Here is a 13202-nt window from a genome sequence, read left to right as displayed (position 1 = left end):
GTAGGGAACTCACAGTTAGCACTTACGCTAGACACATTACTAAGCCCTTTTCCATATATTGTCTTTTTTAATCCTCTGAACAAATTTTACGAAATAGGTTTTGTTATGTCTGTTTTATACATGAGGAAACTGAGAAAGAAAGCTTGCGACTTGCCTAAGGGCACACACCTACTAAGTGGCAAAGCCAGGATTTAAACCTAGTCTCTCTGGTTCTAATACACCTTATTGCCTCGTAAAGTAGAAACTATTTTCATAGAGACGATTATCTGTATTTTAAGTTGTAAATAGGGTTTTCTAGGACAATTACACAATAGGAATGCTATTTATGTTGTTAACACCAGTAGTGTACATGATCAAATATCTCTTCTTTAGAGGCCTTCTCTGGCCACCCAATCTAAAATAGCTTCCTGCTTTTCACTCTGTTCCTTTACCCTACTTTATTTTTTCTTCAGAACACTTAGCACTGCCTGAAATTACATTCCATGTTTGTTTTTTTTCCTTCTGTCTGTTCTTTTTCCCCCATCAGAATCCCAAGTTCCATGAGAAAAGGGTCGGTCATGTCTTACTGTTCACTGAATGACAAATTCACCTGTTTCTAAAATAGTTCCTGGACAGACAGAATAAACTGGAGTGTGAAGGAATGGCTGTCTCTAAGCTTTGTTGGGATTATATGGGGTAGTGGTATTTGCTGTCATAGCCAGAACTACTTTCGACTTAGTTCTCTGAGTTCTTTGAATCTAGGTATTCAAGTGAGTTGAAGGGAGTTCCTTGAGTGAAAATTGATTTTTCTTTGAAGGATAGCTTATTGTATTGTTGTTTTGCTTAAAAAATCTTTTCTGATTATAAAAGCAGTACATGCATATTACAGAATGTTGGGATAAAAGTGGAAAGAAAAATGAGAAATAATCCTCAATTTAGGGAAGTGCCATTCTTAGTATTTTGGCATATTGTCTTTGAGTTTTTAATCTTTGCATATGCTTTACATAGTTGAGAATTATATATATATATGATTATATATATAGCTTTGTATGCTTTACATGCTTTGTACACTTATTCAGAATTATTGTGTTAATGTTTTCCTATCATTAAAAATTTCTCATAATTTGAAATTACCATATTTCATGAACAGCCCATAATTTAACATTTTTCTGGGTGCTTAAACTCTTCACTTTTAATTATTAAAAACGAATCTCCATCTTTTTGCATAATTCTTTGCTGTCTTCTTCAATTACCTAGGATATATTCCTAGGAGGTGTACTGTATATATCCTGTCAAATTGTTTTCCAGAGGGTTTGCATATCATTGTACCCTCACTGGGACTGAACATTATTATTCTAAAAAAACTTAGCAAGGCTGATTTGTGTGATTCAGTAGAATACTCTAAATTTACAGGCCTCTTCACAAATGGCAGCTCTCCTCTCTGAGCAATTTGAGTATATGTTGAGTCAGCTAAGGCATGGCCTACTAAAATAAGATCTAATAATACTGGATATGCTTGGCCAAGAGTAAAGGACTTGAGAGAGATTTTCCAACATGTGCCTTCTTATTGAATTGCCTGGGTGCTCTGACTAGAATTCAAAATTGAGATTATTCAGTTTAGATGAGGTTATTCAGAAAATACAGAAAGTATAGAATCACCCATAATACATTTTGTACATTTTTACTGACTGCCTGCTGTGTGCCATGCACTGTGCTATGACCCGGTAGTACAAAAAAACAGCTGCCAATCTTTGTAGATAGATGGCATACGAAAACTGTTTACCCCAGTAAAGGAAGGTTCTTTCTACCCCATTCTCCCTTTAGAAAACCAGGAGTCGCTTACTGAAGTCCTTGTAAAATCTCTTATATTATAGCATGCTTCCATCTTTTTTAATTCAGAGTAAAAGGCAAATGTTAAATCCTTCATCTATAAGACAACAGGAAATGAAAAATTAAGGATTAGAGTAATGGTAACCAGAAGAAACCAACACCTAATTAATTTCAAAGTAAAAACTTTGCCAGAAGAAACATTGCCCAGAGGGATCTGGTAGAGTTCAAAGGAAAGAGAAGGATGGAAGAATCCCTAACTGTCAACTAGTAGTGAATGGCTTGGGGAAGACACTGAGCCTGTAGTGTCCTCAGTCAGTACCGGTTTGAGATGTTTACTAAAATCATCTGACAGTGGTGGTGAAAAAGGCACAAAACATTTCAGCACAATTTTTTCCTAGGGTTATGATCCCACAGTTTGAAGTGTTGGGTATTAGTTATTGCAAACCAGCCATTGAAAGATTTATTTTTATTGATTTTGAGACAGTCTTGAGCTCAATTGTAAGTACAGTACTAAGAACTTTTTGTTTCTCAAACTATGTGAAAGTAAAGCTGACTGAATGCTCCGTCATGTTCTAGTGTTTTAGTGTATATTTCTTACAAAGGAGCATGTTCTACATAATCATAATATGAGAATCAAATCAGTAAATTAACATTGGATACATTACTGCCAACCAGTCCTCAGTCTCTTGAGTTTCGCCAAAGGTCCAATAATGTCCTTTGTAGCAAAGGTATCCAGTTCAGAATGATAAGACACCTTTAGTTGTCATACTTCTTTAGTTTCTTTCAATCTGGAACAGTTTCTCCGGCTTTCCTGGACTTCTGTGGCCTTGGCCCTTTTTTTTTTTTTTTTTTTTTTTTTTTTTTTTTTACTTTATTTCTTTAAGAAATCAGACAAGTTCCCTTATAGAAGTTAAACATTCTGGATTGACCTAATTTTTTGTGGTATTACTTAATTTTGTCGAAAGAGAAGGATAGTATAAACCTTAATTAGACTCAGGTTAAATATTTTTAGTAAGAATTCTTCATAGTGATTTGGGTACATAATATCACATTCCATTAAGCAGCACATATTATAGACAGTCTAACTTTTAGTGATGTTAATTTTAAACATTTAGTTAAAGTGATGACTGCCAGCTTTCTCCCTTAAAAACATCTCCCCTTTTCAGTTAGAAAGTAATATATGGAATAATAAAGTGTCACCTTTCAACCGATGTTAACATTTATTTGTGATTCTTACCTGAGTCTATTATTTCATTAGAGGTAGCAAAATGGTGATTTTTATGGTACTATATATTTTTTCTCTACTACTTCACAGCCTCATAATAAGAATGTCATTAAATGAGAATGAACAACAGTTTTCTGTGTTTTTTTCAAAGTTGGGTTAAATCTTTACTTCATCTATTTCTCAAAAGAAGCTGAAGTAATGGTACTTAGAATGATGGAAATATTTTTCTCTTTTGAATATTCCAGTGACTAATCAATGTTTAGTTTTGTATGTATATTCTTCAACATTTGAGTAGTGGGACACCTTAAAATTTGTTTTGGTGTCAGATCAAAACACCTATTATATATTGTGTTCTCCTTGATCTCTGACATAAAATGTCCTCCAATCACATAGTTCTTCTCCAAATCTCCTAAGTCTCTGTTCCATTATTCAGAACAAGATCTGGGTAGAAGGTGGTTCATTGCTTCTGAGTGTCATTTCTTCTAGGTTCTTTCAGTGGTAAAACTTAGAAAATACATTTTTAAGGTTGTTGATTAAATTTTGATTTTCCAAATCAAATCTAATCTTTTAAAACATTCTTAAAAACTTTATATTTTTATTGATAATGTCCTGCTGTATAGCACAGGGAACTATATTCAATATCCTGTAATAAACTGTAATGAAAAAGAATATGAAAAAGAATATATATATGCATATATATGTATATATATAACTGAACCACTTTGCTGTACACCAGAAACTAATATAACATTGTAAGTCAACTATACTTCTATTTAAAAAATTTTTATATTTTTATTGTTTTACCTTAAATATATTTTGGTTCCTAATTTAACTTACATACTCAATATAGTCTTATATAAAATTCATAAAATAATTTAAATAGCAACATTAACTACTAAAATATAAAAAATCTGAAGGATGTCAATTATATCTTTACACACTATTTTTCTTAGAATCTAAAACTAAAAACATATGGTCCGCAAAAAAAAAAAAAAAAAAAAACCGCGAGTTCACAGTGATAGTTCTAGTCCAGTCTTACAGATTTCATTCTAGTTTTCTAAGGTAGCCCTTTTCATATTTGTAACTCCCTTCTCTAACAGTGAGAAACAATGACTCCTGTTTTCCACAGTATATTTATTCACTTGCTCAGTTCTAGAATGCATATTCAGTAGTTTTAGATTTGCTTACCTATATCCCTGAAAAATAAATTTACTAACCATACTGCATATTTCTTTACAATTAACTTTTGTTTTTGGCTATGTATTCTAATTGCTGAGTTCCAGAGTCACTTGGATTAATTTTTTCCTCACCATTAAGTATGATTATGTTATTCAATTGAAATGTATTTAGGTTCGTTTGTTTCTGTTGGTATTCCATCTCTCTCTCCCAGTCGTTGTTGATTTTATTTTTTTGAGTATATAAAGCACGTATTGCGGTTCTAAGAGTAAAAACAATACAGAAAGGTCATCCTTTCTGTCCTGTTCCCATTCGTCTGTTCTTTCCATCCTGTTTCCATTGGGTAACCAATTTTTTTAGTTTCTGGTTTATCCTTCCTGGGTTTCTTTATGCACTAAGGAACAGCTACACACATGTATATTTTCTTTTTTCTGTTTATTTCTTATACAAAGGGTGGTATATAGGTAGATACTGTTTTGCACTTTGCTTTTTTCACCTGAAAATGTACCCTGAAAATCACTCTGTATTAGCCCATAGAGGCCTTTCTTATTCTTGCATAAGGCTGCATACTGTGTGTTGATACACCATAGTATATTCGGCTAGAATGTTACGTATGAGCATGCAGGTTGTTTTGGTTTTTTTTTTTTTTAAATTACAAACAGGGCTCCAGTGCATATGTTTACCTTGTGCATATGTGTTTTCATAGTATTTAATTATAGTGTATTTTCAGGGAAAATTCCTAAAAATGTATTATTGGATCAAAAGGGATGAATTGGGAAATTGGGATTGACATATATACACTAAAAAGATAACTAATAAGAACCTGCTGTATAAAATAAATAAATAAAATAAAATTCAAACCCCCCCAATAAAAAAACCAAAAATGAAGAAATTAAAAAAAAAGGTTGATACAGGATCAAAGGTAATGCCCGATCAAAACGTCAAGCTACTTATGTAGTTTTGTTAGATATTGCCAAATTCTCTTCCAGAAGGGTTGTACACATTTGCCTTCCCACCAGAAGTATATGAGAGTGTCTGTTTCCTTACTCTTTTACTGACAGAATGTCTCGTCATACTTGTGAATATTTGCCAGTGTTAGGTGAGAAATGTATAGCTTTAATTTTCATGTCTTTAATTATGAGTAAGTCTAAACATCTTTTCTTATTTAAGGGTTGTTTTTATATCTTTTAAAAAGTCTGTCCATGTCCTTTCCTCATTTTCCTATTGGGATTTTGGTAATTTTTATCCCCCTCAATTTAAAAGAAAAATTTAGGTATATAAGTCCTTTTACCTGTGACATACGTTTTAAATATTTTTTCCAGTGTTCTAATTTTATCTTTTTCCAAATGGCTGACCAGTTGTCCCAGCACTTATTAAAAAGTTCTGCAGTTTAGCAAATGCAAACTAATATAGAATGCATAAACAACAAGGTCCTACTATATAGCACAGGGAACTATATTCAATATCCTATGATTAAACCATAATGGGAAAGAATATAAAAAAGAATGTATTACATATGTATAACTGAATCACTTTGCTGTACAGCAGAAACCAACACAACATTGAAGTTCCCTAGTGATTTGAGAAGCCACTTTTATCACGTACTAAATTTCCATATGTACCTGGGTCTATTTCTGAACATTCTATTCCATTAGGCCAGGATGTGGCAAACTATGGCCCTCTGGCCAAACCCAGCCCTATTTTTGTAAGTAACGTTATATTGGATCACAGGCCCACTCATTTATTTACTTGTCGTCTATGGCTGCATTTGTGCTACAACAGAAGAGTCAAGTAGTTGTGACAGAAACTGTGAGGCTTGCAAAGCTTGAAATATCCTTTACAGAAGCTTGCTGACCCCTACATCAGAGTAATTATCTATGCAAATGCCATAAAAGAACCTTGTTTTTAACTAGAGAGACTTATAGTATGTTTAAATGTCTGGTGGGGCTAATCGCACCTTGTAGCTTTTCTTTTTGCATGTTGTTTTCTGAGTATTCTTATAAGTTTTTTCACATGAATTTGAGTACCAACTTGTCTGGCTCCACAAGAAGCTTTTTATGTGATACTGGGGTGGTTTTTTTTGTTTTGTTTTGTTTTTGGTGGTACGCGGGCCTCTCACCGTTGTGGCTTCTCCCGTTGCGGAGCACAGGCTCCGGACGCACAGGCTCAGCGGCCATGGCTCACGGGCCCAGCTGCTCCACGGCATGTGGGATCTTCACAGACCGGGGCACAAACCTGTGTCCCCTGCATCGGCAGGCGGACTCTCAACCACTGCGCCACCAGGGAAGCCCTATACTGGGGTGTTTTAAAATTATAAATTAGGGTGAACTGTTATCTTTATATTGTTGAGTTGTCTTATCCAAGAACTAATTTTGAAGAAGAGAATAGAGAAACTTATCAAAGAACCAAGCCACAAAAATGCATCAGACCAACATGGTTTCACAGGGGAATTCTACCAAATCTTCAAAGCATGTGTAGGCCAGAAGCTTCATAAATTGCTTCATAGCATTGATTTTGAAAGAAAACAGTTCTTCTGGGGGGAGTTATTTCTAGTTTTATATCTTTTGATCAGAGGCTATTATTATCTGATTTTTTTTCTTTTGTAGAACTTATTTCTTTGTGATCAAATATATGATGAGTCTTCATAAATTTTTCATGTGTGCCTGAAAAACAGATTAGTCTCTATTTACAGGGTGTAAAGTTTGATATCTCTAATATTTGCTGTACCTTCTTGATTATGTTTATTCTTCTGAACTTTATATTTTGGTCCTCTTGATCTGCTTTGTATTGGGAGTAGTGTGTGTTAGTGTATTTTTAATCCATGTCTCTTTGCATATCTTTTAGTTTCTTTTCATGATGTGTTTTCTTTGCTCTTTTAAATAAAATTTTTGTTTAAACTTAGAAAGGTGTATAGTTTTGTTCTATTGATTACCCTTTACTTACAACTTTTAAAATGCTTGTAATTCTTGGGATTTTATTTAATATTTTTATTTAATTTATTTATTATTATTATTTATTTAATAATAAATTATTATTTATTTAATATTTTATTAACAAGTTTATCCTTTTAATGGAATTCTTTAACTGCCACCTGTTCACTATACAACAGTCAGGACTTGTTCTTTCCTCTTCTGATCCCTTCTCCTTTTAAGCTGCATTATTTCTACTTTTCAGAATGTATCACATATTCTTCAACCCTCATCATCTTCATCTTTGTTTTATTCTTATATCCATACTGTAATTATTTTATTTTATTTTATATTTTTTTTTACTGTAACTATCTTTAAATGTTTACCATTAATCTTTTTGCTAAAGTGTTCTGAGTCATCTCTTGGTTGCTCAAGGATACAGAATTCCCTGACCTGTTACCTGTTTGAAACTGTTTTCCTGTTGTCTTTGGTTAGAAAATCTTTACCTTACACTTCCTTTTCTACTGTTTTTGGAAAATGCTGTTCCACTGATACGTTGCTTGGTACATTGTTTTTAAGATATTTGATGCCAGTCTAATTCATGCTCTTTCTCTTGTAAGTTTTCTTTTAATTTAAAAAATTTTTTGGACTGGAGACTGAGAAATCTTTTCTTTATCTTAAAGTCTAATAATTTTACTAGGGTATCTCTAGGAGTTCAGTGCTGTGGGCCAATTTTCCCTAGTATCTGTTAACATGCAGTTCAGATTTCTTTTTATTTCTGGAAAGTTTTCTTGAATTATAGTGTTACCGAACCAAACTTGGGTCCACCCACCTGCACGCAGTAGAGCCAGTCTGTTGACACCAGGTTACGGTGAAAGAAAGTGCAGCGTTTATTGCAGGGCACGAAGCAAGGAGTCCAGGACAGCTAGTACTCAAAACACCTGAACTCCCCAGTGGGTTTCAGGAAAACCCTTTTAAAGGCAAGATGAGGGAGAGGAGTCCCAGGGTATGTGGTCAGCTCATGCATAGTTCTTTGGTTGATGGTGAGGTAACAGGGCCATGTCACAGGGGTGAACATTATCAGTTCTTAGCCTCTAGTAGGCCTGTGGGGGCTGTGTGCTCATGGTCAGCAAGTAGTTAACATTTTGCATTTGGTGGGCATTTTAACATCTGTAAGACAGCTCAGGAAATGATACTAGTATCTAGGTACTTCAGACAGAGGCTAAAGCAGAGGATATTGGGGAGGGGTCTGTCCCTGAAAGCTTTCCTCTTTTTCTTTGATTTCAGCTACTTCTCTGTCCTGTTTTGTTTCTTTCTTTATCTCACTTTCATTCTCATATTTTCCTGCTTTTCTTTAATGCCTATTATTACATTTTTCATTTGAACTTATCATTTTGGGGGCATTGTAATTTACTTTCATTTCTATTATAATCTTGTTTTTATTTCTTTACTGAGTTAAATCTTGTTTCATTTCTTTCTGCTTTTGGTATGTTTTCCTTCTTGAGTTTTGACTTTCTGATTCAAGGCATTTAAAAAATAACATCAAATATTTGTTTAAGCATATTGAGTTCAGTTTGGAGTACTCTTTTCAGGCACATTCCATAAGCGCAGTATGCCATAATGCACTAAGGCATACGTAGTATATAATAAATTTACTTTTCTTATGTATAACTAGAATGATAGTATCTATGTACTATCCTTAGGAAAATCAAGTGAACAATTACCAAAATCACTCTCAGTAGGGCTTAATTATCTTGTAGAACCCCAGTTAGGAAAGACTGATTTGAGGTTTTCATTTTCTTCTGCCCCTCCCTGTCCTTTCTTCTTTTATGTGTGGGGATTTCATTAACTGAATTTTTGTGTGTGTGTAGATGAAGATTTGCTTATGTCACTGCATTTTGGGGGGCAGGACTGGCAGTTTGAGGTTAATTTTATGAGTCCTAGTTTAAGAACATCTTCTATCAGTGTAACAAAACATAGTTTCTTTCTTTCTTCTTTTTTTTTTGGCTGCACCACACAGCATGTAGGATCTTATTTCCCAGACCAGGGATCAAACCCACATCCCCTTCGATGAAAGCACGGAGTCTTAACCACTGGACTACCAGGGAAGTCCCCAAAACATAGTTTCTTTACTGGGTGTCTTGTTTTGGGGTGGGGAGCAGGAGATTGAGGAGGAAGGGCTTTGTTTGCATCCTTTGAATGTTTCAAAAAATTCTTTAATCTTGCAGGATCTTAAAATCTCTCCCCTGCCATTTCTTCTTCCCTTAATTGTATGGTTTCCAAAAGACAACTGGCTTTCCCTTTCCTTTTTTTTTTTTTTTTAAATTCATAAACTTAATTTTTTAGAGCAGTTTTATCCTGGAACTGAGTGGAAAGTATAGACGGTTCCCAGTTCCCATATCTCTCTCTCTTTTTTTTTTCCTTTAGAATTATTTTATGAAATCGTAAAGGTACAACAGCTTCTTAACTCTACACACGGACTTAAATTTTTTTTAAAGGATAAACGTTATGTCTTATCACACCATGATCCTGGCTAGTAGCTTTTCAAAACGTTGAGAAAAATCTTAAACAAGGTTTCACATGTTACCTGAAACTTAGAAATTTAACATTATCAAAGAAGGAATGCTTCTATACTCTTAAAAAGACCACTAGAAAGAAACAACAATTAAAAAGCTAAGAAACTGCCTCAAAGGCTTTTTTTTTTTTTTTTTTTTTTTTTTTACAATCCTTCCTCTCCAGTAAGGTAATGTTATTAAATAATCCAATCCATTCACAAAATGGTTCTCTGCATCTGCTCTGGTGTCTTCTGCCATATCACTGCGTATTTATGCATGACTGAGATAAGAGTTTCCTTAACATTGTTACTTCGGTAACCTGAAGCTGTTCTGTTACCTCTGGGCTCTCATCCTCTCCTATTTATACAGTGAAGCCCATGGTAAATAGGAAGAAGCTCAATATTGGCTTCTCCCTCTATAACCCCCACTTCCTCCACTGTCTCCTGGACCATAGTTTCCTCCACCATATGGTCCCCCATGTTCCTGCTACCACCAAAGTCTCAACTCTTCGTAGTTAGAAGGTTGCTGGTTATAATTTCCACTTCCATAATTTCCTCCTCCATCGTTGTCATAACCACCTCCGTAGCCCCCACCCTGGTTGCCATATCCAGGTCCTCCACCACCATATCCTCCTCTTCCTCCTCCATAACCAGGGCTACCTTCAAAATTGCCACCTCCAGGCCCTCCTCCATACCCATTATAGCCATCCCCAAATCCACTACCACTTCCATATCCATCAGATCCTCTTCTGAACTTCCTGGTCCTGGTCCAGAATTTCCGCCACCACCACCATGAGAATCTCCAGAACCAAAGTGGCCTCCTCTTCCACTTCTGGAACTTTGGACTTCCTGTATTTCTTGTCTAGACAAAGAAAGCCTTTCTTACTTCTGCATTATGACCATTGATAGTATGGTATTTCTGCAACACAGTCTTATCCACAGGATCACAGTCATCAAAAGTAACAAACACAAAGCCTCTTTTCTTTCCAGACTGCCTATCAGTAATTATCTCAATGGTCTCAACTTTTCCATATTCCTCAAAGTAATCTCTAAGGTGATGTTCCTCAGTATCTTCTTTAATTCCACCTACAGATAGCTTCTTCACAGTGACATGAGCCCCTGGCTTTCCAGAGTCCTCTCTTGCAATAGCACGTTGTGGCTCAACTACTCTCCCATCAGTTGAATGAGGTCTTGCAGCCATGGTGGCATCAACCTCAGCCATGGATGAAAAAGTTACAAAACCAATTCCTCTTGATCTTTTGCTTGCAGGATCCCTCGTTACCACACAGTCTGTAAGTTTTCCCCATTGCTCGTAGTAGTTCCTCAAACTTTCTTCTGTAGTTTCAAAGCTCAAGCCACAATAAAGAGTTTACAGAATTGTTCCTTTTCTCTCTCCATCGCGGACTCAGTTGCTTCAGCCCGATTGGCCGCAGCCGAGCGAGATGAGAGAAATCTCCGCGGACGAACACGAACCGGACTCATCCTGGCGCTGTAGTGAGAACTGCTGCAGCTCGGGAAACAGCATCGCTAGGAGCACCTCCACTCGCGACCCGGCTCTGCTGCCACTGCCGCTTGAGCCACTGCTGCCACTTTTCTAGAACCTTCCCCCTGACTAACGCATCTTCCCTACCTCAGGCTGTTGCGTACCCATATATCTCTTGTCCTTACACAGGCTCAGCCTCCCCCCCTATTGACATCCTGCACCCGAGTGGTATATTTGTTACAATCCATGGACCTACATCATCATCGGTTTTGACACATGTATAATAACATGAATCTACCATTATAGTGTCATAGAGAACAGTTGCACTGCCCTAAAAATCCTCTGTGCCCTGCCTATTCTTCCCTCTCTCCTCCTAACCCCTGGCAACCACTATTATTTTTACTGTCTCCATAGTTTTACCTTTTCCAGAATGTCATATAACGGGAATCATATAGTATGTAGCCATTTCACATTGGGTTTTTTCACTTAGTAATACTTATCTGAGTTTCCTTCATGTCTTTTTATGGCTTGAAAGCTCCTTTCTGTTTAGTGCCAAATAATATTTCATTGTCTGGCTATATCACAGTTTATCCATTCACCTATGGAAGGACATCCTGTTTGCTTCCAAATTTTGGCTATTATCAGTAAAGCCGCTGTAAACATCACTGAGCAGGTTTTTGTGTGGACATAAATTTTCAATTTATTTGGGTAAATACTGAAAAGCGTGATTGCTGGATCGGATAAGAGTATGTTTAGTTTTGTAAGAAACTGCTGAATTTCCAAAGTAGCTGTACCATTTTGCATTCCCATTAGTAGTGAATGAGAATTCCTGTTGCTCCATATCCTCACCAGCATTTGGTGTTGTCCATGTTTTGTATTTTGGCCATTCTGATAGGTGTGTAGTGGTATCTCATTGTTTTAATTTGATATATGATAACATGATGTGAACATCTTTTCATATGCTTACTGCCATTTGTATATATTCTTTGGTGAGGTGTCCATTCATGTCTTGCCCATTTTAAAATTTGCGTTGTTCATCTTATTATTAAGTTTTGAGGGTTTTTTTTTTTTGTATTATTTTGGCTAACAGTCCTTTATCAGATTTGTCTTTTGAAAATATTTTCTTCAAGTCTGTGGCTTCTCTCTCTCTGTTTTTTTTCTTTTTTCTTTTTTTTTTTTTCATAATTCAGTGACATTTATTTTGACTGCCCAGCATGTAAATACCTTTATAACTTGCGAAGAGTCATAAAATAGGTGAAAGACTGGGCCATACTTCCCACTATGGAAACTTACGTTAATACATTGTCTCCCTCTGACAGCTAGATGTTTCCCACTCAGGACTTAGAGAAAATTGAAAATCACAATGTGTAGCCATGTATGGCCAAACAGGATTTTATAAAATCTCTGGGTAGCTAGATACTGATTCAGATTGGCATTCTCTTTTAGTACTTTTAAAGTATTGTTTTACTGAGAATCTGAACATTGAGGTAAATATTTACTCAAAGCTATTTTTAATATTTTCTTACAAATTTGTTCATTTACTGATTAATTCCTTTTAATTTATTTTCGTATATTATACGTAGTATGTTAATATTCATAAGTTATAAATACATTTAATTTTTATTTATTATTTATTCTTCCTGTAAAGAAAGAATGAGTGACCTATAAGCTGGTGCTCATTTTGCTAAGCACTTCATAATATAGAGAAACAATACAGAAGGTGAGACGACAGAAAGAAAATTAGATGATATTAATACATATGAGAAAGTCAAATGTACACTTGATGTGGCTAATGTCTGAAAATGAATTGAAAATTGTATCATTCCAATACTTACCTGGCAGGGGAGCCACCACGACCACGAAGGTGGTCCTCCCAGGGCGAGGCCCATCCACTGCACTCCGGATGCGCTGACCCCCGCGACCTCCCCAAACGTGGGAAACTCGACTGCACAATCCGTGGTAGCAGGGGACTGCGTTCGCGTCCCCCGGAAGAAGAAAAAAAAAAAAAAAAAAAAAAAAAAAAATTATTTCTTCCATTTGTTTTGA

General features: G+C 35.6%; 1 protein-coding gene and 1 pseudogene across 5 annotated transcripts in view; one reads left to right on the top strand and one right to left on the bottom strand.

The window, feature by feature from the left end:
• Positions 1–13202, top strand: part of FBXW11 (F-box and WD repeat domain containing 11) — a 136026-nt gene that overhangs the window by 50192 nt on the left and 72632 nt on the right. The gene's annotated exons all lie outside the window — the stretch shown is intronic.
• On the bottom strand, positions 10071–11077 carry LOC103072163 (heterogeneous nuclear ribonucleoproteins A2/B1 pseudogene; annotated as a pseudogene).

This window comes from Lipotes vexillifer, unplaced genomic scaffold, assembly GCF_000442215.2.
Source record: "Lipotes vexillifer unplaced genomic scaffold, Lipotes_vexillifer_v1.1 scaffold621, whole genome shotgun sequence".
NCBI lineage: Eukaryota > Metazoa > Chordata > Mammalia > Artiodactyla > Lipotidae > Lipotes > Lipotes vexillifer.
This window is presented reverse-complemented; position numbering and strand designations above follow the sequence as displayed.